Below are 22,017 nucleotides of genomic sequence, written 5' to 3'. Positions count from 1 at the left end.
CGTGAAGAAATTCAAGAAATTTTAAATTTCATGCATCTTGCTAGATTAACATATCCACACACATAGACTGTGCTTATCTCTTGCAGAATTTCTTTTACTGAATTGAATTCCACAGTCTACCTTAAGGACATAATAAGGACACCCATATGAATATTACTACATTTATACCTATTAGAGGCAAGTTGTAGATTATACACTTTATATATATACTGTAGATATCCACTATATTATATTACATCTGTTTTTGTAACAAACATATAAAGGAAATGTTTATCTCAGTGTTCAGCATAATGGAAAGCTCTGCTTCTCCTGAACAAAAGGTTTTCTATCATTTATAATCACCATGAATCTAAATACAGATCATATTTCCCTCTTTTCTTTTTAAAAAAGGATGGAAGAAATGCTAAATAGATTATAGACCAATATCTCATTAAATGGCAGATGGCCAAAACATTTCACCCTACTATATCATATTAGAGTAAGTCCAAATTCCCTCAAGCTAAACTCTACAAAGGGAATCCACTCAAACCAGTAACTGCAGAAATATCCTCACTGAGTATATGAGAACCTCTTTTTCTTTCCCTGGTTCTTCAAGAGATTCAGAATCTGCTTTACTAGTAGCCACATACATAAATTGTCAAACTAAGCTGACATGCACCTCCTCATAAATTATCTATTGCAGGATATCAGGGACCATTAGCAATTTTTTTATTAAATAATATCAGAGGACATATTGGGAAATAATTTTGAGACTTCTAGTACCAACAGATAATCTATTTTTAGACCCTCAAAAGCTAACCATTTATGCCTTAATTTTAAGATATCTTTTCTATTGAGATTTTCTGTTTCTTGGTTTCAGTCCATGACTTATTTTAATAAGCTAGCTAGCTAAGAAATCTAGCAGGAGAACTGTTTTGCCTGAAGATCCAGTAAGACCCACAGGAAAACGATGCTTGGAGGAGATGGAACTTGCAGTTGGCTCCACAGCCTGACTCCTCAGGTGAAAGTTTCAGAGTGACAACCCAGACCAGGCACCTTGCCTGGGAGTAAGGAAAAGACTTGATTTGGAATGTGGAGGATGGCTACCTAAGTTGTCTTTTGAGCCAGCCTCTCAAAGTTCTGTGGCAATTTCCTCAAGAGCGGGAAATATATTAAAAAATCAAGAAATGTACTCCATCAGTATAGGAAACCAGAAAATGGGGTCACCCTGGTTTTTGACTCACAAATAAGATCAATGCATGTGATAAGAGGATACTTACCACCAATCTCTGCACAACCGCAGTTGGAGCAGACCAGAGCATCGCTGCCTGCCAAAGCGTGATACAGGAAACGTGACCGCATGCAGCTGGCAGAAAACTGATGGCAATAAAAAATGATTGGGAGAAAATGTGAGACTATGCTGGAAATGGAACCAGAGTCCTCTTAGCCAAAAAGAAGGTGGAATCTAAAGTCAGAGAAAATTATCTTACCATCATATTATGCCTCTACTCATTAACTGCATCCAAGGGCTAATACAGCATTAGGAAATGTGCTCTCTATAAATATGTAGATAGGTAATACGCTGCCAAAGTAGGAGTTCTATTATTTAAAATTGTTAGATTCATGTAAATGTTAGAATCCAAAACAAAGATGAAGGAGGAGCTCAAAACAGCAGAGGGAACCAACAGAGAAAATGAGGAATATGGAGTGTTGATGGCACGTGAGACTTCCGCAGTGACTGAAACATATGGTGAATGAGTTGGTAAGATGATATTAGAAAGGGAGGTTAGAGTCAGGTTATTGAGAATCTCATAGACCAGGCTAAACTAGAAGTTTATATTTGTTCCTAGAGAAATTTGGGAGTCATTAATGATGCCAGAGCAGGAGAGCATATCTATTGTAATTGTATCTAAAAAGTAACAATACTGACAGTTTGGTGGATGGAGTTGAGGCTGATGGTAGGCAAGAGATGCTGAGGACCTCCTCCAGGGACTGGTCTGGGGAAGGTGAAGAAGCAGCAGATTTGAAAAAATATGTGATTTGGGGCTGGCCAGTGGCAAAGCAGTTAAGTTTGTGCTCTCCACTTTGGCAGCCCAGGATTCGCTGGTTCAGATCCCGGGCTTGGACCTACACACTGCTTATCAAGCCATACTGTGGCAGGCATCCCACGTAAAGGGGAGGAAGATGGGCATGGATGTTAGCTCAGGGCCAGTCTTCCTCAGCAAAAAAGATGAGGATTGGCAGTGGATGGTAACTCAGGGCTAATCTTCCTCAAAAAAAAAAGAAAAGAAAAAAATATATGGTTTGATAGAAGAAAGGGGATATGGCAACTAATTGAAGTTGGAGGCGATCAGGAGGTGCCAAGAAGAAGTCACTCATTCAATAGCCAAGAGGATTTATTGAGAGCCTTCCATATGCCAGGGACCGTGCTTGTGGATGAGGATAAAATGGTGAACCAAAATAAATATGCCCCCTGTCCTCTTGGAAACAGTGGGTAAGTGAAAAATATAGTCATTTATCTAATAGTCACTCAAGTATGTGTATTGCTTCAGGCTGTAATACATTCTAAGAAGGAAAAGTTAGTTTTGAAGCAGCTGGTTAAAAATAAATTTGAGAGAGCATCTTTGAGGAATTAGCATGAGATGTGTAGGATGCTTAACAGTTAACTAAGTGAAAAGACATCTAAGAATGTTCCAGGTAGAGAAAGAATGTGGGCAAGGTCCTAGAGGGAAGGGAGTATGGCACAGCCTAACTTAAAAAAGATTTTAGGGGGTCCCATGATAGACGGTGATGCTGTAAGATAGAAAATACAGGAAGATAAGCAGGTTTAAGGGCAGTGGTGGAGAAAAGTACGAAAATGTGTTGTACTTTGGACATTTTAAACCGTCTGCACAACATTGGGTTAGTTGTCCAGGGCAGGTGGACAGGGCTGGAGATAGAAATTTTGGATTCGTCAGCGTCCACATGATACTTTGATTCACGGCTTAGTGAAGTTGCCCAGGGAATGTATATAGACACAAAAGGGTCAAGAATGGAACCCCAGGGAAAAACCAATAATTATGAAATAAGTAAAGTAAAAAAAGGGAGTAAAGGAGACTAATAAAAAGTAGTTGGAAGGGCTAGAAGAAGAATACAAGAATGGTGTCATGGAAACAAATGGCAGCAATTGCCACAGAGAAAGTGACTGATTGGGTGAGAAGGTCATAGACTGATCAAACATAATGTGCTATAAAGAGTCCATGGCTGGGCAAGGCAGAGGTCAAAGACAACCCTAACAAATCAGGTTTCATTTCAGGACAGTCAGGAAAACTATTAAGGAATAGCAAAAGGAAAGTTCCATACACTAAAAAACTAGTTTAATTTCTATAGCTCTTCATCACCCTTAAGTTGTTTTTCTTATAAATAAAGCCTGCACGGCCTTTGCTAAAAACTGAGGTCACAAAGCCAAGTTCCAGGAATGGTTAGATGCTTGACGTGGGACAGTTTATAATTTTTAAAACTAGCCTGGTTTTTTTTTTTTAGGAAGGAAACAAATCTGATATAACTTGAGAAAACACTGTTTTTGTTTTTGTGATTTCCATGTAGAATCAGATCTGACTTTCAGAAAGGCAAAGGTTACGTGTGTGTGAGTAGGATACCATCTTATACATTTAGCAGATTCCAAGAAAGCATTCTGTGGTGTGGGTGGTTAGACAAATATTCTTCCCTCGGTTCCGGTACTTTCCGCTGGACTTTTGCCTTCTAAGTCTGAACTTGCCTATCAGGGAAAGCAAAGAATGTGGCAGAAACATGTGTCAGCAAGTGTATGCTTATTTCAAAACAGTCCCAAAGAATGAAATATGTAGGTCTGACGACTTTGCTTGTATAAAAAGTAAAAGACCTCACAAAGTGATTGGGTAACACAAATGTAAACAAATTAAGGATTTTCTAAAGAAATAGAACGATACTTCAAGTGGTAATGTACTTTTACAAGACTATACTTTAGAAGTGTTTTAAAGCTATACACGCTTCTTAATTAATGTCTTTGTATAAATTGATGCAAAAGGACCGATTTTCCTCCCCATTACCCCCTGGGTACCAGGTAGGCAGATGCACACACACAAACTTACGAAACCCACAGAAACCAAAAGAAAACTGAGAGGCCATACAGAGCTCAGACGATCTCTAAGCCAGGAATAAAGAAGTAGGGCACATTATTTATCTTTATAGTAGTTACTTTTAGATAAATAACCTATGGAAGACTTTATTCACACCCCAAAGAGATCCATTGCTTGATTCACCAGAACACAGATAAGCTAGAGAGTGCAGGTCTATGGCATAATATGATAGGTATGTCAAATTAGAGTACCGGCCTGATTTTATTTTAAGCAGCACGTCTTTGCTCTATATTGACCCTTAGATTTTATTTCATTCCCTTTAATCTGTTAAAAAATCTCACTAAATGCTTTTTTATATCAGGTTGCCCCCACCTTCAAAATAGTAATCATTGTGATAAAAGCAACTACCATTTCTAGTGTCTCCTATGTTAGAGAAAACACGTAGTAGGTGCTGTATGGATATCCCATGTTATAGATGAGGAAAATGAGACTCAGAGAGTGGATGCAATTGTCCAGGGTCACACTGCTAGCAATTGTAAAAGCAAGGATTGAAACTCAAGTGTTGAAGTTCAACTTTTTCCTTCGCCACCCTGCTATCCTCTGTTACAATGACAGTTGAATGGAAGGCAAATTAGAGACATGCGACTATGATGCACCATGAAACAAAAAGAAAGAAAGAAAACTAGTGAATAGGGAGAAAAAACCTGTTAACTATGTGAAGCCAAAGCTTCTTATGTGGTTTGAACATTTGTTGTTACAGCTGAAAATGATTAAATTTAGAAATCCCAATCAAGTGTTCACAAAATGATTTTTATTCTGGGATTGGTCTCCACATTACAACCATTTTTATGACTTTCTTAAGCAATAAAGTTTGGCTTGACCACTCTCTGCTTGGAACTCTTTCCCTTAGTTGTTGAAGTTGGACCAGCGTGTGTTACTCTGATCTTCCCTACAAATCTCTCTACCTTTTCCTCTGACTTCTGCTAATTCTCCTTCAACCTCACACATTCCCCAGGGTCTCAGCCTCTGTCTCTTCACTGTCTTCTATCTGCCAGGCTAAGTCACTGAAGTTGGAGTAAAAATCAGTGGTTCACTCTGCACAGCCTGGCTATCCCTTATGAGGAAAAAACCGGTGCTTTGCTAAACTAAGCACTATGCAGAGGCATCCCCAGGATGTCGTCAATTTTATTATCCAGTGAGGTACCCTGAGATGTGACATGAACTACTAGACGCTAAAAGGAAAGGAAAAAGAAACCCCCTCAAAGGAGCAAAAGGAAGGTCTCAAACTTGATACGCTTGTAGGCAGCAAGTAAGTTGCTACAACACAGAGGTTATTCTGTTTTGAGAAAAGTCTAAGCTAACCCTGAGTCAAGAATGACAAGTGCAAATATTGTCTGAAGCCACATCAAAACAAACACCCAAGGTGCACAATGTGAAATGACTGCTGGTAATCTGCCCCCACACAGAGATAGTCATCGCCACCCCAAGTGTTATCTTTGAAGGGCAGAAGTCTAAGTGCTCACTGGGCCAGCCAGGAAAAATATCATAGACCCTGAGACTTACTGATCAAAGCAAACTGAGGTTCCCTAAAGGAATCAGGATATGAACTAATATACATGTTTTTAAAATCAGGATACACTCAGATTATATATATATAAAACCCCTGGATATTGCCCCGTGGGCATCCTAGTCTAGACCACACCCTTTGAACTCCAAAAGAATTTGGAGGAATAAGCTTGGCATGGTCAACCCTCTCGTTCATGGTTTTAAGATTGGAAACCTTGAAATTCCTCACATTTTTTTCAAATCAAGATATTTAGATTGCAAACCCTTTAATCCAACTAAAAAGAGATATTTGGAATGTCTGAGCTTTCCACCCAGATTGAAGAGTTGCTTTTCAATTAGTACCATGGATTGAGGAATTTTCTGGCATCTGCCGCTAAATGAGTAAACTCAAAGATAATAAAATAAACTTTAAAAGCCAAAAAAAAGTTCATTTTAATTAACTTCCGGTGAGACTTAAAAGTCAGCCTAAACCACAAAAAGGCAGCTTCCAAGACCTCGTTCTTTTTTATTTTTGCTAGACAGCATGACTCCACTGCCACTTATTAGTGCTGACTTTAAAATGCATTGCTTTTTTTTTTTAGGTAACTGAATAGTAAACAAAGAGTTTACAGTTCTCAGAAGAACCAAGGCAATATTGGCATCTCTAAGTTGTTTTCAATTAATTCATCAAAACTATAATATGAACATATCTCACTACCAACTATCTTAAAAACCTAGGTCGGGTCGTTTCTCTAAATAATTCAATAAAATTCCCTGGGTTTTCAGCCAGGGACACTTTGCAACTCTCTAGGTGTGTATAGTCTGCAAAACTACTACCTCATCACCCCTACATCCTTACATTTGCCCCAATAGTCTAACTACAACATTTTTTTAAACCCCTATAAATTACACCTATTTATTGGTATTTTGAGAGAAGCTGGATTTATAGTTGATGAAGATCAAGGCTGCCCCTCCCCCAAGGAAAGAAGCCCAAGGAGTCCTGCCCTACATACTGATCTCTATCATCCTCCTGGAAAGCATAGGATATCCTGAACTCATCCGATCTGATTCTTATCTAAAGTAATAGGACCACCCAATAACCAGACCCCACCTGCACTGATACCATTTTAATGACTTTTTTTTAACATAATCTTTCCTTTGTCTTGTAAAGAGATAACTCACATACCTATGCCTTAAATTTAGCCCTACCCTCAACCCATGTTTGCAGCTCTGACTGCCCATGGGTCCTGTCCCCATGCCTGCAGCTCTTACTGTCCATGGGTCTTGTCCCCATGCTGCAGCTCTTCACTAGCCGGGTCCTGTCCCTATGCTACTCCATGTTATTCTCTGAATAAAAGAGCACTACTGCCAGAACTTGAGAGTCCCAGAAATCTTTCTTTCGACTCCTTGACTCACCGAGCCCGCATCAATAGTCACCAGGTTCGATTAACTTTTTCCTTAACTTAAATTATTAAAATTTCTTTTCTTTTCTTTTATTATATTTTATTATCAGTATGGCCCTTGTCCTTTGTTTAACCCCGTCAAACTTTTTGGCAAGTGCAACTTTTACAAAAGATGAAATCAGATGTTGAAACACTTTACTTATATATTAAGAAGATCTTGCCCTGATTAGAACTCTTATTCATGTGAAAAAATTTATCCTTCCCACATAAAAGTGGTCCAATAAGATGAGAGCTATTTTGAATACATTAATTCAGTTCTTATCTTTAGCAGAGTTGGCAAAAATATCTGTAGAAGTTTTACCCCAAGAAAATTGATTCATTAATCTGGCAATGACTCACTGTTTCCCAAATCCATCTTGAGCTGTGACCTTAATCAAAATTATATCTCCATTGCTCTTAATGGTGGTGTGGGATTATTTGCAATTAGCTGAGAATCGTAATACCTATTCTATTTCATTTACTGTACTGTACTCTATATAGTTCACTTGATAAAGTTATTATCTATGCATCAAAGTTTAATAACTTTCTAAAAGAATGTGTTGAAAAACGTGATATCATATAACCTGTATTCATTTCAGAGAATAGTAGACATAGATCTGATATGTGATGTGTGAGATCTAATGATATAAGTTTTTACTTTGGAATTGTCCATGATTGTCTCAGTATTCACCTGCCACTTAAAGAGTCATTCAAGAGGCCATCTGACAGAACACTGGATTGTTCCCATTCCTTCCCAAAGATATGGAGGCAAGAAAAGTCTCACCCAAAGGCATCTGCTCAAGTGTCAGACTTAAGGGACATGACCAGAAGTTTGACATTTTTTTTTTGTGCTTTTGAAAAATGACGTAAACTCAATTTTGAAGAGTGAAGTTTTCTTTCTTAAAGGAAAACTTTAAGAAAGCAGTTGAAGCAACTATTATATTAATTAATATAATTAATTAATATATACCTTCCTTTTATACTTCTTCCATCTACTTTAGTCATCCAGCCTGAGTGAGTTTCAGGCAACTAGATTATATCATCCTCCTGCTGGGCTGGCCTCCTGGGCAGCCTGAGAATTGACTCTGCTCCTTCAAGATCGTTCAGCCAAAGCGCGTTGCACCCTTGGACCAGACCCGCCAGGGCCCAGATCTCTCCTTGTGAGGCAACTGACAAGGCAAGACTCAACTACCCTGGGGTAGAGAAACTCTCTCCTTTTCCCTGTCTAGCCTATAGAAATAAAGTGTACAATGACCTACACTTGCTTGGCCATGATTCCATAAGGGACTTGGTGAGATGCATAAGGTGATGAAACCATTTTCATCGGGTACATGAGCACAACTAGATCTGTCATTGCGCCTGGAGGACAAGGAAATCATGGATTTTTGCATATTGTTTTGTGCTTGACTGCTTTACAAATTCTTACTAATTCTAATAATTCTCCAGTTAAATTTTTGGTGTACAATCATGTTATCTTCCTTTAAGGATAATATTCCCTCGTTCTTTTGAAAAGTTACTTCAGCTGCAAAGTAGGTCCCTTTACACTTAGTTTGAATGATGGAAAATGTGTTGAACTCTTCGAGCAGTTCTAACATCTGTGGATTTGAGGATGAAATGCTGAAGACAGAGCAACAGAAAAACTACTGTAGTAGTTTAGGTATAATGCAATGATGTGAGAAATAGGAGGATGCTTAAAAATATACAGAAAGAGAAATATCTAGAGAATATTTTTGATTAAAATACATTACTACATGGGGAAGATGAGTGGCCAAAAAAAAGACCCCAAGGTTTTTAACATGTGCTATGATAGGTTAGTGAACAATAACCAGACTTTCTATATTTTTCATAGATGCTGAAAGGTATTACAATATAGAAATCTGAAAAGAGGATTAAAAAATAAATAAATCCTACTTTAGTTTAAAAACAGCATAAAGTATGCAGATTAAGAGAAATTAGCAGACATTCCACCATATATCCACGATCTCCTACAATCTTGCTGAAACTATAATATCTCATAATAATGACATTTGTATAAAGCTTTCACACTACATAAAGCAAACACAAATATGTTGTATGTAGAAATGGTCCCTAGAGCCAAATGCTGAGAGATTTTTGACACTAAGAATAGTTACAAATTACAAAATCTTTCCTTTGATTTCAGTTGGAGATCATAATCCATCCTTTATTCTCTTGCAAATCCCATTCTACTAAACATGATCTACCAGTGGCCTCCACATGCAAACATGTTGTTCCACTCTTCCAGACTCACACATTCTTGTGCATATGGTGAAATCTTAGCCCTCAAAGCAACGTTTTGCTCTTTCTTTGCAGCAGGGGGATTAAGGAGCAGAGGAGATGAAATTGGGGTGGAGACAGCAAGTTTCTAGAGGAAAAACTGGGCAAATGGGTAGACCAGAAGATCAGGAGTGTGCCCGCAGCTCTATTCCACAGCTGTCTTGGGCATCCATTGGAGGCATTATGTCAGTATCCAAAGCTCAGGAAACCATAGTACTGATGATGCTGGTGTATCTGCCCTGTTTCCATCCCCAAAACAAATAAAAGTTGTTCCTCATGCCCTTCTGTTTGCCCTCCCCTACCTACAAATCTTTCCCATCCTTAGCCAAACTCATTCACCTTATTCAAAGAAGGAAAATCAGTAGCTTTTGTTGCTTGCAAAAGCAAATCATGATGGAAGTTACAATCCGTTTTTTCTGTAGTCTCAATTTTACTGATTATTCTCCTAGCCAAGTAACAATTTTAAAGAAAGCAAAAGAAAATTTTATTACAAAAGTATAAAATAAAATGAAGTGATTCACAAGTAATTATATTTATTACAAGATACTACCAAGGTTTTCAGCATCATTTCTATTGTGAAAAATGAGGTTCTCCAAAAATTCAATAACTACTCTTTGTGAAATAGTTTATTCATGTTAGTACGTGAAGGTATTTTTAATAGATGCAACTTAAGTTCCCTCATATTGCATCTATTAAAATACTGTCAAGTGTTTAGTGTAAATAAGACCGCTGTTACTAGTACATTTTTCCAAGCTACATCCCCTCACCTTCTATTCTTTTCCTTTTATTCATTTCCTTTTTCTAACTATCCTGCTCTTTTCAAATGGTCAAGGAGTCATTAAGACAGCGGAGTGGGGAGGAGGGAGAGCGTCTGGACAATGTTGAATGGAGAAAACCAGTTTTATGCACTCTTTTAAGCTTCCAAATTTGTTACCATGTGAAAAATCGATGTCTGTTGCTAATGATCTTATCCCAGACTCTGATCTAATTTTAACAATGCTGGGACAAAGCACACACTGCTTCGATTCCTATTTGCTAACTCCATTCACTCTGACATCTGCAAAAAAATAGGTTATGAAATCATTTTCTTTGACATAGTTTTTGGGAAGTATTTTTTCCCTTTTTTTAGTTTCAGGACATTGGTCTTGAGTAACCTCTCTGAGACCATGTTCCCAGATGTAGCAGTTGATCTGATTGACATTGGGTGTCTAAAGTGGTCCCAATGCCCATTCTCACTGATCCTACCCTGCTGGTACTTCTTAATATACTAGATCACTCAAGGGAGGTGACCAAAAAATGCCCCAGTCATTCACCCATCTGTTCGACAACATTTATTGATAGTGTTGTGATATTTGTCATATGAAAGTGGTGATTCTGTGTTCAACTAATAGTGAACTTCTGTCTAATGTCGTCAAATCCCTTCGTTCCCCCTACAGGGAGCTGGATTAAGAAGGGAGTAAGGAGAGACAAATTCACACACAGGCTCAATTTCACAGCAGAGAATAAAAGTCTGTGAAGGTCCATCCTTATCCACCATGTGAAAGTCAAAAGAACAACTGAGAATATTGGTGTTATTTGTACAGCTGCCTAAAAGAATGAGTCAAGGAAGAGCACACTTTTGCTGTTTTATGGGAGAAGCAGTAGCCAATATACATATATTTTTAATCTCATCTCTGCTACTAATCATTTTTCCAATTCTCCTATTCCCTATTCAGCTATGTATTAGCATTAGCAAAGGCTCTCATTGATGAAGTAAATACCCAGCATGGATTTAATTTTCACTTAGGCCAAATATTTCTCACGCATTAATCCATTCTTTTATTTGGTAATTCAGTAAACATCATCAAGCAACTAATGTATATAAGACACTCACAATTTCTCCCCTCGATGTTTACCCTGAAATAGAAAAGCATACCTGTACACTAGTGTTTCCAGATAAGATAAGAGCTATAATCAGATTAAGGATAAGGTACAAAGTATTGTGGTGGTACACCAAAAAATGGTGTGATCAGTTCTGTGAGATTGAGAAAAGGGATGAGATTTAAAGTCTCAGAGATTTACCTGTTGATTTCTCCATCAAGTCAGACTTATCTGCCCTGAATAGCTTTTACATCAACTCCTTCCTCCACATTTGCCCTGTCATCACATCAATTCAGACCGTTATTGCCAAACATCTAAACTGTATAATCAGTTTCCTAAGTGCTTTCCATGCTATCCATCTTTGCTTTAGTCCATTCTGAACACAACCACAATTCTTTCTTCTTGTATCACTTTTTTTCATGTTTCCTCATTGAATAGAATCTTTAATGCCCCCAGCCCCATCACACACAATTTGAATAGAGAAATGAGGCCAAGTGTCTGGCATTCAAGGCCACTACCATCCGTCTAGTTTCCTCTTTATTATTGGCTACGTCATAACACAGAAGAATGTGTTATAAATATATATCCATTTAGAAAGTTAAAAAACAATATCTGTAACCACAAGAAAAATCATGAGATGCTATAGGACCCTCAAAGCCCTCACACCCTCAATTTACACCTCTGTTACAATTATTTCTCTCGCTGCTAGACGTAACCACGATACTGTCTGCTATTAATTGTGATCTTGCCTTTTGTGGCAGACACTTTTGGTGCCCTGAGCCACAATCCCTCAGTCCAGCTTGATTGCAACCACAGCTGTGTCAGACAGCTAGGTGTGAGCTCAGATTTACACTGACATTACTGCACCTAAAGTACTTGGCTTGCATCTCTCAGCTTTCCTGCCTGAAGACGTTCTGCAAGCCTGCTCGGTCATTGCATGAAGCGTAGGAGGGGAGGTTAACACACGTGAGGACGAGGCTGTATCAATGGACAATGGGAGCTGATGGGTAAATATCCCAGCCTCCAGTCCATCATATAGATAATTCTGGCAGGCATTCTGTCCAGTCCTCAGAGGCACTGGCTTTCAGCCGTGGCCTGGGAAAAACACACTTATATTAGCTGGTCTTCCTTCCCTTCTCACTCTCCCTACTCCCTTAGCCTGCTTCGTAGGATCTCTTCCCATATAAACTAACTGCCACAAGCCTGTGACTTATGTTCTGCTTTCAAGGAACTCCAAAGGAAGCCCTCTTTTAAATAATTTTACCACTTATATATGCAGTCTTAACCGACACATTTAACTTTGCATAATTTTGAGCTTTATAAAAGTGGAACTGCACTGTATGAATTCCATTGTTTTGCTTCTTTCAGTCAATATTACACTTGTGAAACTCATCCATGTTGTTGGGTGTCGTTTAGTTTATTCATTTCACAGCTAACAGTAAGGGATTGGAAATTTTTTCTCTGAGGAATTTGAGGATCCCAGGAAAAAAAGACTTAATGATTATGATATCAGATGTTTCCCTAATAAAAATAATCAAACCACACTCTCCTACTGAAAGCCCATATCCAACAAGTCTCATGAAAATACCTACAGTTTGCAATCAGCTGCTTAGTGCCGCACTTACTAACATAAGCAGGTAAACCCAAGGTTACTAAACGTTTAAGGCAAAACTCTAACATAGAATACAAAAGACAAAGCAAAGCAAAATAAAATGCAGCTTGGTGGTGATTGAGATAGTGCAGCAAAGTAAAATTCCCACAAAACACTTTTTACTCTATATTTTTCACTCTATACCCTTTTACTTCATATTTGAATTTAATATATTATGGTTGGAATTAAAAGTTAATAAAAGATTTGAGGATGGGGAGATAAAATTAGAGAAAACACAAGAAAAGGGAAGGAGGGGATGGAGAGTGAAAGAAAGAGAGGAAATAGCAAGCTAAAGAAGACCTTAAAAAAGAAAGAAAACTAAAGGATTTATTTAGAATGCTCAACATCTGAATAATAATTCTAGGATGAGAAGGGGGGATAAAAAAATAAGGAGATGAAATTATTAATGAAATAATTCTAAAAAATATTTCAGAATTGGGGGGAGGGCACAAAGGGTGAAGTGGTGCACCTACAACATGACTAAAAATAATGTACAACTGAAATTTCACAAGGTTGTAAACTATCATAATCTTAATAAAAAGTTAAAAAAAATATTTCAGAATTGAAAGACCTAAGTTTTCAGATTGAGATGGTCCATCTAGGAACCTAAACAATAGAGGAAAGGGAACCCACAGCAGGACATTCACCTTGAAAATGCAACAACTTTGGGAAAAGGGAAAATACTAAAAGTTCCAGAGAGCAAAAGTATATCACATATAAAAGATCAAGAATCAGACTGGCACTAGATGTTGAAGACAATAGAAGAACACTGATTTCCAACTAATAATTGTACACCCAGAAAAAGTGTCAATTAATTGTGAAAGTAGGAGTTCCAATTGGCCATAGGAGTGGCTGCCTAAATCTGAATCTCCCCACACAACTTTAAAATAAAGAAGGAGGAGGAGGAGATGGGGGGAGAGAAAGAGGAGCAGAGAAGAAGGGGGAAGAGGAGCGCAAATCAAATCACACCTGACCCACATCTTCAGCATCACTAAGAGACAGAGAATACAATGAACTTCTATTTCCAGCAGATTGCATACCTTGCCTTCAACACTGTGAGTGGGGAGGGTGAACGAGCAGAGTCTTTAAGCCGTCTACGTACAAAAAGGAAGAACCAGAGAACTTAAATGAAGCACAGACAAAATAACCCTTAGAAAGAAAAAAGTCCAATGCTAAGAGCTAAAGTACTGAACACAGGTCTGGGACCAGATAATTCACAGCAATAGCTACAGGGAAGGGGTTTAAAATTGAGTGAGTTAGAAATTGGCAACTTTGAAGAAACACTGTTTCTTGGGGAAAAGTAGGTAAATAAAGAAGAGGTGATACCCCTTAGAGATGTGGCAGTAAAAGGAAAGCAAGAGGGACAAATTAGGAAGCATACAGAAATATAAACCATCACAGGACAAGTAAACTCTTCTCCTTCCTCATTCACCACCACTCCCCACCAAGAAATTTATCTACTAAAGATATGTAACTTTATTATGGTCCCTGAAGAGGGCACACTTTAACAAGGAAAACCATCAATAAAGTGGATAAAAAACAAAATAAGACCAATTCAATACAAAGCTATTATAAAAAATGAAAATCAACATATTACAAATGACAAAAATTCTTACACACAACCCCAAGGCAGAAGAAATTGTAACATAACTCTCAAAGCTGAATTAAATATCTGCAAATAAGCATTGAGATATAGATGTATAATTCACAATTAAGAAATTCAAAAACTAAGTACAGAAATACATGCACAAAAAAGAAGAAATGCAATGACTTGGCAGAACTCAGGAAAGAAATTACATAGACAAAACATGTCCAAAATGAAGAATAAATAATAAGGTGTCCAAAGGAAAGTAGATTCAAATAAAACATTATTAAGGAATATTGAATAAATGCAGGAAAGAAATCAAGAAAATGAAAGTGAGTTAAAGAAAGAACTAAAAAAAGAGAGAAAGCGGCTGAAATGCAAGATAGGCAAATAGCCAACTTATGTATAATTGGAGTCCCTGAGGAAGAAAAATAAAACAATGGAACAGAATATTTAAACCTAGAATTCAAGAAAACCTAAATCTGGGGCCAGTCCAGTGGCATAGTGGTTAAGTTCACACACTCCACTTCAGCAGTCTGGAGTTCACCAGTTCAGATCCTGGGCACAGACCCGCACGCTGCTCATCAAGCCATGCTATGGTGGCATCCCACATAGAAGAACTAGAAGGAATTACAACTAGGATATACAACTATGTACTGCGGCTTTGGGAAGAAAAAAACAAAAAGAAGGAAGATTGGCAACAGATGTTAGCTCAGGGCCAATCTTAAAAAAAAAAAAAAATGCTGGAGTTATTGAAAAAAAAAAAAAAACCACCTAAATCTATATATTGAAAGGGCCTACTGTGCACCAGGAGACGTTTACCCAGAATGATCAAATTTGAAACAGCCCTGCAAAATATCAGATTTTAAAGGAAAGAAAAAAATCCACAGGACCTCAAGGCAAAAAGAATAAATTATTTTTAACAGTAAAACAGTTATGTTAACCAAGATTCTCAAGAACAACAAAAAAAGAAAGGCAACAGTGGAGAAGCATTTAAAACTCAAAGAAAAAACTGAAAACTACTAAGGATTTTATATCCAGCCAAGCTGAATTTCCAGTATCAGGGCTATAGCAAATCAGTCTTAAAAGCGCAAGAATTCAGAAAGTACTGCACTTATAAGCCTTTTACAAGAAATCTTCTAGAGAATGAGCTTCATCCAACCAAGAAGTAACAGGAGAAACATCAGGAAAAAGCACTGATAATGAACATTTACTATTTACTATGTTGAATTGAAGATCTACAACTACAACGAGGCTGGAGATATAGGGGGAAGAATAGTATATAAAAATGAGATATTCTGGCAAAGTAGAAAGAATGCATCTAGAACACATGTAGGAAAAGTAAAAATAGACAAAGGAAGAAGAACATAAGCACTGATGTAGAAATATAGGTAAAAGAGACGGTCAAACGGTGTCATGTCAAACTAACCAACCAGGTAATAAGAAGGTTAACGAAGAAAATACAAGAGAAAATCTTCATCAACTGAGGTTAGACAAAGTATTTTTAGATACCAAAAGTACAATTCAAAAAACAAATAATTGCTAAATTAGACTTCATCAAAATTTAAACATCAGCTCTCTGAAAGACGTTGGTAGGAGGAAAAAAGACAAGCAACAGACAGACAGAATATATTTACAAATTGCATATCTGAGAAAGACCTTTTTTCTAGAATATAGAGAGATCTCTCAAAACTCAGCAATATGAAAACAAATAACCCATTTAAAATACAGGCAAAAGACCTGACTCCACACTTTATCAAAGAGGAAATACAGATGGCAAAGAAGCACATGAGAGAGGTCCAACATCAGTAGTTATTAAGGAAATGAAATTAAAGCCAAGTACTGAGCAACTGAAACTCATGTATTTCTGGTTAGGACCCAAAATTGTATAGCCACTTTGGCAATTGGTTTCAACATTTGTTAGAAAATTAAACATACACAGTCAGCATGCCCGTTGGTCCCATGGATCTGTCTCTTGCTTCAACAGTGTTTGGATGGGACAGACCTAGGGACCCCCTTCCTCCAGCCTTTGAATACCTTCCAACCTCCTCTCCAGTTGCAACCTACAGGGCCATCTTCTCGATAATCCCCTTCCTCTGGGCCCAGCCAACACCATTTATGGTGGTTAGCCCCTTACTGCCAACCAAATATGAGCTCCCAGATTTGTTACAATTATTCCTGCCAACCTCCTGGTCAACCTGCATCTACAGGCCTCCCACACCTACCTCTCTCTTGGAGCTTCTATTTTGACAGCTACGATGCAGCTCTGTACTGCAAGGGCCACTTCTTCCATGAGAAGATGCAAAACTGGGGTGGTGGCCACATCCTCTGCCAGGACGTGTGGAAGCAGTCCCAAGATGAATAGGGTAAAACCCTGGGTGCCACGGAAGCTGCCATGGACCTGGAAATGAACCTGACCCAGACCCTTTGGGATCTGTGTGCCATGGGTACTGCCCACACAGACCCACATCTCTGCATCTCCCTGGAGAGCCACTTCCCAGAAGAGCAGGTGAAATTCATCAGGAAGATGGGCAACCACCTGACTAGCTCCACATGCTGGCTGGCCCCAGGTTAGTCTCTTCAAAAGGCTCACTTTCAAGCATGACTAGAGATCTCCAGACTTTGAGGGGCCCTCTGCATCCCCCTGGTGTTAGCACTTCTACCTGAGCCTCTCCCTGAAGCCACTGGGAAGCTTTTTAACCACCCTTGTTCCCTCTCCCAAGATTGAATGGAAACAATAATCTGGGGGATTGCAGTAAAAAAAATTAAACATCTACTTACCACTTGATGTCGTGAGCCACCGATGTCTAGGTATTTACCCTAGAGAAATGAAGACTGACTTACACACAAAAAAAAACCCTGTATACAAACGTTTATAGTGGCATTATTAACAATTATCAGAAAGTGAAAACAACCCAAATGTCTCCAATGAGTACATGGATAAAGAAATCATAGCATATCTATATAATGGAATGTAAGTCAATAATAGAAAGGAATGAACTATTGATACACACAAAAACATAGATGAAACACAAATGCATTATGATCAGTGAGTGAAGTCAATTTGAAAAGGTTACGTACTATTTGATTCCATTCAAATGACATTCTGGAAAAAACAAGTGTAGGACAGAGTTCCCTACAGATAACAGTTAGAAGAATCAGTGCTTACCGGGGGTAGGCAGAGGGACAGATTGATGACAGAGGAGAAATATGAGGAAATGTTTTGAGGTGATGGAACTGTCCGTATCCTGATTGTAGCGGTGATTACATGAATCTAAGCATGGATTAAAATCTACGGAACTATACACCAAAAAAAGTGAATTTGGCTGGAGGTAAACTAAAAATAATTTTTAATAGGGAAACTGGCCTAGATTGAAAGAGCTTGAAAATACATAATAATCAATTACAATGCTTGAACCTAGATTGCTCGCTGTTACTGTTGTTTTTAACAACGGAAGTATAAAAGGCATTCTTGTGCTAATTGTGAAAATTTGAATGGGAACCTGACGCTAGATTTTCTTATGTGTGTGAAAGATAGCGGTTTCTTTGTAAATTATTCTTATACTTTGGAGATGTGTGCTGATATATTTAGGTGTAAATTTCACAGTGTCAACCACTTGCCTTCAAATGGTACCCAAATAAAGATACGGATATATATATGGGAAATATATATTCATATATTCATTATATGTATTCATTCAATATATATATTCATTATATGTGTATATCACACACATATAATAAATTTTGTAATAATTTACAAAACCTAGGTAAATGTATGTGACTATTCATTTACTATCTTTCCAAATTTTCTGTATTTGAATAATTTTATAATAAAATGTTGAGGAAAAATATATCACTAAAGAGTCAAAGAAGAGGCTATTCTGAGAATGTGCAAAAGCTTATCCATCACAAAAAATAACATTTCATAAATTTCTACTTTTGTTAATCTTCAACACCTGTCTCTTTGAGTTGGTGTTTATATTACAAAGTTAATCTGTTTTATATACTGACAGTAGCATGTAGTAAAACACTAAGGGTAAAAATGTACTATCCAACTACTTTTTTAGGAAGCGATAGAAGGACGCACTCCATCAAAAGGGGGAATAATACAAGCAATAGGAAGATATGGGTCCAGGAAATGCTGATCTCCGGGATGATGCTAAAAGATACAAGGACAGAATCATACAGGTCGGAACAGGTCACCAGCTCTGAGACAGACATCTCTATGTAAATGAAACTGAGGGAATTTCCAGTGTGTTTGAACATATTGCAAGATGATTTACACAACTGAAAAAGAATTGAGGCTGTATTAATGATAAATAATAGAGAAGCAAAGAAAAATAAGACAATAATTAACTTCAGGGACAATAAAAAGTGTGCGACTGTGGAAAAGTAATCATAGATTAGTATATGGGTCGGCTATGAATAGAGTTTATAAAGTCTCAATAATCTAAATACTTAGAAATAATCTAAACAAAATTATAAGACCATACTGAAAAGGCAGGAGCATGGGAAGTGTGCATGTGTCTGACGAGAGGTGAGAGAGGTCAGTGAGAGAGAGGTAAATTTTTACCTTCCCTGATGAGAAGTCATTAGGCGATATCTAAAATAGAAGCCAAGAAGCAGCAATGCAAGCATTTTTAAGAGCTATGGAGGCTGATAACAAAAGAAACAGCTAAAAGAGCTGAAACTGTTAGGGGACTTATAGAACCAATGGTCTTATAGAAACATTTGACTCTTTTATGTACATACGTACTTTTAATTAAGATAAAACTAAATTTTAAAAATCTTTTTGAGAGTGTAGGCTCCCTAAAGAAAAAGACACGTGTGGCGATTGCAGTGACGATTTTAATTCATCACCCTTCCCTGTATCCAGGGAGCTCCTCTCACTAAAGAGTTAGAATCTACTCTATTTCCAATCCCTTGCATATAGATGTGACTTACTTTGGCCAATGGAATGTGAGCAGATGCTACAAAAGCAGAGTCTTGAAAAGCGCTTGTATGATTTGGATTGCCCTTGCTCTTGTACCTCTGCCTAGCATAAGAACACGCTCGGTCTATCCTGCTGGAAGATCAGAGATGCAAGGACCAACACCAAGTCTCCCCAGCCCCTTAGTAAAAGCCAGCCCAAATCAGTTGAGAGCCAGTCAATCGCCAGAAATATGAGTGCGCACAGTAAAAACCAGCCTAAATTGATTCCCCACAGACTAGAACTAAATCACCATTTATTGTTTTAAGCCACTGAATTTTGGGATCATTTGTTATGCAGTATTATCGTAGCTACACATAAGTTATACAGCATCTAAAGAATAATGCAGTGATAGTCTTCAACTACAAATGACGTGTAATGTAAGCATGATGACCAAGTCTACTTCATCTGTAGTAAGATTTGAACAAGAGGAAAGACTTGATGTGTTTGCACTGCCAAGTTTGGTCACACTCACTTCTAGGAATCACCGTTTCTCTCCAGCTCAGCTGACTTTTGTGGTTGAGTAGTTGAATGAAGACCCAAATGAAGCTAACAGCAAGGAAGGAAGAAACGGTCCATGTTAATCCAATCATTATATTTCTAGTAAACACCAGTGTTTCTAGGTTAATTGGGTGTTGTGTGCCAATGCATGCACCTTCACTCAGATTTTCATTCTATGATATACTTGTGACCCCAATCTGTATTGCCAGCTGTCTTCTCAGCTAATTTGTATTTTTTTTAATAAAAGCAGAACTTTTGAGAGGTTTCATTCCAATTCAGACACACATTGAGTAAACACCTCTTTTTTTTTTTCCATTCTATAACTTTAAACCAGTTCTAATTTTTCCTTCTTTCTGAGGGGAGGATACCCATAGCACCTACTGAGGTTGTTGTAAAATTCGTGATTTATATAAAGTGTTTAGGAAAGTGCTTTGCACTTACTAAACTTTCCGGAGATGGTAGCTGCTGCCGTTACTGAATATTGTGGGTCAAGAACTTGAGCCACAAGTTGAAGGTAAAGGTGAAACAGGTCTAGTTTATTGGTAGTATCAATCATTCAGGTCTGAAGGAGGAAAGGTGAGGCTCCTCAGCCCCAGGCACTCGCATTATGGCTCTACCAGCAGTCACCAAAACCTCCTGTCCACTGGACCTGACAGTGGAGACAGCAAGAAGGAAGAGAACTATAATTATCACCACAACCAACATTTATTGAGCTCTTCCTCTCGGCCAAGTACTCTTTCAAGGGCCTACTTGCATTAAATCACTTAATTCTCACAGTCTTATGAAATACGTAGGAAATCCTTTTTAAATTAAATCTTCTTTTACAGATGAAGACACAAAGGCAGACAGTTTAAGTAACTTGCCTAAGTCACACTCATGGTAAGTGGCATAGTCCGTGTCCCTAACCATATCACTATCGCCTCTTGTGTTAACAATGGTTTCAATTCTACCTTAGGTTTCTAGGTGCTAAGAGAAAATGTAATGAGAATCTTCTCATTATTTCTCTGAAGAACCCATTGCCTGTTCCCTACTGAATTTCCTCAGAATTCCCTCCATTGGTCTCCGAGGTCAAGGCATTTCCCAGGGTCCCCTGGGATATGGCTCTCGGGCTCCCAGCTTCATAAGAGCACCCCTGCAGGTGTTATTCATTTTCACTTTGCCACAGCTTGGAGCTATTTATAAGTTGGGCATAGTGACTAGAAAGCTCCAAGATAAATAAAGAGTCAGCACAGCATGTTGACTTAACAATTTTATAGAGTTGGACAGCCAAGATCAAATCCCAGACTCAGCCATCTAGTAGCTGTCGCAAATACTCAACCCTTTTAATCTCAATGTTCTTATCTGTAAAGTGGGAGTCATAAGAACATCTACTGAATAAGGCTGTTGCAAATATGTAAATAATAATAATAATAATATACACAAATTTCTTACTATCAGCCTGAAAGTGCTCAATAAAGACTATTATTTTCATCATTAAAATTCTTATCCCCTTTTAAGGTCTTGCTATAGCTATCTTTCTCTTCCATCTAATCTTATTTTAACTGTCTTTCACTACATTGCTTTTAACATGATAAATTGCCTCAAATTAACCCTTTTCAAAATTTAATAGGATTCAAACAATTTAAATTAGGTTCATTAGTTCCTCATCATAGAAAAACATTAGTATTTGGGCAATGAACTATGTAAATATTTATCTACACCAAATTTTTCTAATTAGGCTGTTTCAGACAGGGGAAAGATATTTGGGTAATAAAGATGTATTTTTTGGAGAAGCAAGAGATAAAGAAGGCAGGAAACCCAAGAATTCAGTCTTACCTTGCCATATAGAAACAAAAACTGGACGCTCAACAGCTGCAGAGATCTCAGCAACAGAAGGTCAAATATCTCCACCATTGACAAGATTCTCTGTTACTCTTTCCATCTCTTTGTGTGTCTCCTCTTGTAGTATCTTCAGCAGAATCCTCATCTTCTACCCTATGTCCTTTATTCACTTAAGCTTCTGCTCATTCATGGTTTCTGCCGCCCTATACTCTTAGCTTCCACATGGCCATCACGGTCTGACTCTGACCATTTCTGCTGACTTTAGCTTC

The 22,017-nt window shown here is 37.9% G+C and overlaps 1 long non-coding RNA gene across 1 annotated transcript in view; it reads right to left on the bottom strand.

Moving 5' to 3' along the window:
- Positions 1 to 17,316, bottom strand: part of LOC123283912 (uncharacterized) — a 35,487-nt gene extending 18,171 nt beyond the window's left edge. The window contains exons 1-2 of the long non-coding RNA XR_011503297.1: positions 17,236 to 17,316; positions 1,260 to 1,356 (exon numbers count right to left, since the gene is read on the bottom strand). This is a non-coding gene — a long non-coding RNA (uncharacterized lncRNA). The remainder of the gene's footprint in view (positions 1 to 1,259; positions 1,357 to 17,235) is intronic.
- Between the last annotated feature and the right edge of the window lie 4,701 nt (positions 17,317 to 22,017).

This window comes from Equus asinus, chromosome 1 (assembly GCF_041296235.1).
Source record: "Equus asinus isolate D_3611 breed Donkey chromosome 1, EquAss-T2T_v2, whole genome shotgun sequence".
In the NCBI taxonomy this organism is placed as follows: Eukaryota; Metazoa; Chordata; class Mammalia; order Perissodactyla; family Equidae; genus Equus; species Equus asinus.
Note: the sequence above shows the minus strand (reverse complement) of the source record. Positions and strands in the feature narration are given on the sequence as shown.